We start from the raw sequence: 6,129 nt of genomic DNA, 5'->3' as shown, positions 1-6,129 counted from the left end.
AAAATACGATACACTGGATACAGTATACACATGTAGTATTTATCCATGGGCAAGGCTGATAGAACATATTATTCCGTAACAAAGGCAAGTTTCGCCGCTGCCAATTTTAAGAAATGAACGTATCGAATATCGTGTGCCTTGAATGAAAAACGATCGTAAAATAACTTTGCAGTAAGTATTCTGCTAAAGTATTTGTCTCAATCGCAGTGGCATCAGAATCCCTAATTCTTTCAAATTTTAAACAAGCAGAGAAAGGGACTTGGAGGAAATTGTAAATTAGGAAGTTTAGACAGAAATGTAACATTTATGGTTTAGAAATATTTTTTTGCTTTCTAGATAATACGTGGATACTTGGCAAGATTTTTTGAGGAATTTTCAACACTTACGACTACAAATTAGGCAAGTCTGAATTCTGACTTGTATGAACTGAATAAATGTTAAATAAATGATTAAGCACTCACTCCGCATACAATTACAAAATCAACTTAACAAACTAACTGGGAAGTAAAAAAATACGAAATTTTATGGAGATTTCATAAAGAATACGCACAAAGAACCAAGTTTATTGGTATCGACGGAATTTCTTTTATGCGCGTGAAGTTATCTGCATATTCTAACTCATATGTTTTTGTGTATGACTTTATACCGATCAGTCGAACTCGATCTATTTTGACGATTTTAGTCAATCGCGGGTGGAAGTAGGTTGGCCACCCTTGATTTACTTTAATAATTATACTTCCCAGCAGTGACGAGTGAGTTTCAGAAAATTGGAAAAAATCTCAAAATTAAAATCTAGAACCTTCAAATTTTCAAATTATTTCTATTCTTCAAAATCGTCCATCTCCGCAACTAATGGACCTAACTAAAAATTTCATATTTTCAACATTTGATAATGTAAACAAAAATCGCCATAAGAATATTTGATTTTTTCAACTTAATATTGGGTTTATATAGGTGAAATATTGCTGATTACATTCAATACATTAAAATGCTGATTGAGAGACACAAATATGTCTCTCATTTTTGCAACATCAAATAACTTCGGATACTTCCAAGTCCCTGAATAAATATTTCAAATCGATATTTCTAGACTAAAATGCAGTATAGTTTACTTATTACTCTTACCCATTACTCTCTAGAAGGACACAGGTATGTGAGAACAAAATGTGATTTAATTTATTTCGCCTGAACCTAATAAATGTATCTGAACGGAATCTTACTCTTCTTTGATTCCACAATTGTCGTGTTATTCATCTATGTGAAACGAATATACTATTCACCGGTAAAACGAGTTTGTCAATAAGTTGTCTGGTTTATCTCTCACAGTGATATGTTTAAAATATGTTCGATTTAAACCAATGCTCCATCCATCACAAGCAAACACAGAATAATTTATTGCATATGACCAATTGTGGGATTTCAAGGAAATCTGGAATAAAACACTGCGCTCATTTTGTTTACCTATGAAAAATAGTAACAATCGAAGATTACATAGTTCATATGACCAATTAAATTATAATTGTTGTATCATTTTAAAATGGTCAAAGATGAGTCTTTGCATCATCCACAGTATCTTGTAAAAAACATCCGGGTAAATAGGGTTTAATAGGTGGAATCTAGAACCGGAATATTTTTTTATTTAATTTATTACACCCTGAGTGAAGTTAGAGCATAGAATGTGAACTCAATATGTAATCTGCGATACCGAGACAGGTATGTCTATTGATGTAGCCAATGGACCATCGCTCTGTCGCTTCTATAATTTCTCACGTTTTGGCCATTCTTTTATCAACGACGATTTATAGAAATGTTCAAAACACTTTATAAAAAACTGAGTTAATATTGAATGTCTAGGCTGTTGAAAAAATGAACTTAATGTTGAATAAATATTATGCGAGGAGAACGGTTATATGTCACAACCCTCACCAACATAAATATTAATATTTCGAAAAAATATATCATATTTTGCGAACCCTCTTCTTGTATGCTAGATATTTTTTTAGTATTTTTCCCAGTTGTAATAGACCTCAGTATACCAAGTTTTCTACATCATTATTGTCATGAATAAATCACTGAGAAATCTGCATATTTCATATATAAATTCTTACCTGCAATGTTTGGATTCGTCGCAAAACAAAAACGCTGGAATACACCTTGATTTATCTAGACAACTGAATTCATTTTCGGAACACTCGATCTCTGTAACGAATGAACAAAATATTATAAGCACTAAAGAGCGAGGTTCCCTCGAAGATGCGCAATTTCGCCATTGCGCATTACCACCAGACCTTTTGGAGGTAAAATATCATTCTCGTGCATTACAACATTACGTTTTCAGAGCGTGGCTAGCCGTATTTTCTAACGCTTTCCATGCTTCACGTGTACAGTATTTTGGTTGCCACTGTTCATTGTCATGTCGCACACAGGTTTGTTACGTTCTAGTTTAGTACCTTGATTTCTCTAAATCAAATCAGAAATCATCTGGAACAAGCTATTTTAAGCCAGCCAGGGCCGGTGTCGCATTTCTAAATTCCTATTACACGCTCTGGATATAGTGTTGTCGTTTCGGCAAAATTTGTTTGTTGTCCGTAGCGTGGTCAACACAAATGTAATGGGGTTGCAAAGCTGGTGTCCACCGTTTCTTACATGAAATTTGGGATCTTTTGTACAGAGCCTCCGTCAAAAAACATTGTCCCTTCAAAAATTAGTGATTATTCCGTTAGGGTTGGGAATTGAAATTTGAAATCATTCCTAACCCTAACAGGACAATCAGGCTACTATTTTTTTTAACGTGGCAAGGGTGCTCTTCTCAATTGTCACATTTTTGCATTAGTGGCGGAAGCTTTGTACAAAATACCCATGATTTTCTTTGTTGCCCGTTGGCGTATGGGTAGGCCGGACTTGTTGATATTTGGAGGAGGGCCGACTGCGAACAAGGGTTTGGCGTCATGAACAGAATCAAAACTAATAACAGGTCTAGACTGTAGTCGTATCATCTGGACCAGCTCATGATTTACAATTCTGTCCAAACTACAACATCAGGAACATATGATGAGTCAACGAATCAGCCATATCAATATTCCGCAATAAACATGTACAAAACGCATAAACGTTGAAAAAGCACGAAACAAGTTTGCCATTTGAGTTATGTGTATTTTGTTCTGATACTATTTCACGAAGTTTGTAAATCATTCAGGACTCTGCTCAGCCTTAAAATGTTCGTGCTCACAAAAACAAACATTTGCTCGGTGTCCAACTTTCTTAAAGGGAATACTGCTAAAGAGTAACTTAATCGTGCAGACAATCGAACGAAATGAAGCGAGATATGTCTCTCGATACAAAATTATGTTCTCTTGTTTCCTTGTTGTTGGATTATTTCCTTGAGCTCAAACTGAACATGACGTAACGGCAATAGTTGAAAATGAATACACCACGACTGGGAGACCGAGTTTCCCTTTTAACATAGCTGTGGGTTACAATATGACACAACACATTTCTATTAAAGCCATGTACCACGACACGGAAAAACGTGAACTGCGGAATAAATCGCGTTTCCTGCCAACATGGTAATGGGTGGGGCATAACACCACACTTTTCTCATGAAAAGTCCGCCCAGACCAAGGCCCAAGCACAAACGGGCCTAATTGTTCAAATGTATGGTATTACAAGCAGTTCTAGTGAGCGTCGTACAGCATTTTGATTATGTCATTAGTCAATCCCATCTAATCAGAGTATGGGGTCGCAGAACCGAATTTGTTAAATTGTTAACTCATATGTGGCGATCAGACACGTCTAGCGATGGGTATAGTATAGTAACACAGGTACTTTTAGTACTTTTGGAGTGATATCTTAACCATTCCACCTTTTTTTATATTAACCCACGTGCGACTATTTCATCAAAAAAAATAGGGAACTGCAACGTCAATATCATCTTATAGAGCTGTTTTAACTTCCGAAACACAAGAAAGTGGTTGGTAAAACTATTCAAATTCTAAGTGAGCTGGGTAAATCTGACTTTCGCCACTTGAGACTGTGCCACAAATTTTCAAGTTCGAGTTTTAATATATTGATGAAAAGGGGCAACCTCTAAGTTGGTGAACTCCTTAAACATCAAACCATCAGAAACGGTATTTAGTTTATTAAAAATATTTAATCGATGAAAAGTGTCTATGGTTATAGCAATGGGTATAGTATAGTGGCACAAACACTCCTATCACTGTAAAAAAATTTCGAGCTAAATCTTTGGCAGCAGTGTATCCATGGCCCATGTTCGCACCACATACAGAGTATCTGTATAACCACTATGACAGAGTCACCTAATTTTTTGAAAACAAACGTTGTGTACTAGTGGTTGTCCCAGTTGTCGTGGCTAAACAACTTTTGCATATTTTTTTCTTGATTTCCATTTGACTACATCGTTCAAAAATTACGCCACCTAAAAGTTACAAACACAAAATAAAGCTGATTCACTTACAGGTACGCAGAAAAAGAACTTCAAATGTCATAAATACAATATACAGTGTACATCAACCCTTGACTATGTTGGTAGGAATGACACTTTCTCCGCTGTTTATATCTTTCCCAGACCTCAATTTGAGAAAGAACCATTGAGGTTCTATGAAAAATGTATCTGGTGCTATACTTTGTCGTTCACTGAGTTAGTAAGAAACGCACTTCCAATCTCGTTTATACTTGCCCGACGTCGGCCTGACCAATAACGTATAACGCCATGTGTAATAATTTAATATCACCCTCCGCTACATTAAAGAGAAAATTTGAAACTTTATCTCAATATATGGCGTAGCTAGTTGAATTTTAGACAATCGTCTGCGCGTCCTCGATGAAGGTCCGTATGTTTTGGCGAGCTCAAATATGTCAATGTGACGTCGTAGTGAGGCTAATAATAGAAAAATGACGTAGGTAAGGAAGGAATGAAATTGGGGTAAGGAATGAACTATTAAAAAATTGTTGAGTCACGTCAATGAGAAAGTACTTGCGGTGCTATACTATACCGGACACCTAAATTATTCGGTTTTTAAATGAGAGAGCATTTTTCCTCTTCAAGTCAAACACAGGATATTTTTCACATTCAACAATGACAAATGTCATTTAATGTATTATTGACTAGTGATTATAAGAATAGCTCATGACCACTTAAGTAAGATGTGCTGTTGCTTTTTGATATTTCATATTTTTCCGACATTCGACATTAATGAATATTGATGATAGTGATAGCGAATGACCACATAAGTAACTTGGAAAAATAAAAAAAACATTGAGAGAATAGCACCGACATGGTTTTCTTCCGCCACAGGTAAAATAAACCCTTTCGTCACATTCCGTTTCAGAAGCAAAATCATATTTTGATACATTGGCTCGAAAAAAATGGAATATGGAATATGTTAATAGCGAATCAACAAGCCATTATAAAAGATAACTATTAGTTACATACCACGACACGTAAAAGCATGAACTGCGGGAAAAGCGCGTTTCCTACCAACATTGTAATAGTTGTAGCGTAGTACCCCACATTTATCATAAAATGTTATGCTTTTCCGCCCAGACCAAAGTCTGGACAAAAACAAACCGAGTTATTAATTCAAATGAATGGTACTACAAGCAGTGTGGTACAGCATTTTCTTTATGTCATTTTTCAAGCCTACCAGACCAAAGGATAGGGCTGCAGAAACCAATAGTTTAAATTGTTGACTCATATGTGAAGACCAGACACGTCTAGCAATTGGTATAGTATACTACCACAAGCACTTTTGTGATGACATCCTAACTATTTTTGCATATTTTATTATCGACACTCATGTAACTACTTCATTCAAAAATTACGACACTGTAACGTCATAATCGTGCAATATAACTGATTTGAATATAGAGACACAGTAACGGTATACATGGATGGATGGATAGGGATATGGATATCATAGCACAAGTACTTTATTTGGTCATGGCCTAACCATTTTTGCATATTTCATTATCGACTCACATTAAGGTTGCCAACCTAGAGTTAAACTAAATCATTCCGGGAGTCACCAATGAATATAATTTGAAAATTGATGCATCAGCAGCTTGTGAAACACGACAGACATCAAAATAGTCCGGCAGATAAGGGGCCTT

The sequence above is a fragment of the Styela clava genome, chromosome 6, assembly GCF_964204865.1.
Source record: "Styela clava chromosome 6, kaStyClav1.hap1.2, whole genome shotgun sequence".
NCBI lineage: Eukaryota > Metazoa > Chordata > Ascidiacea > Stolidobranchia > Styelidae > Styela > Styela clava.
The sequence above is the reverse complement of the archived record's forward strand: the minus strand, read 5'-3'. Positions refer to the sequence as shown.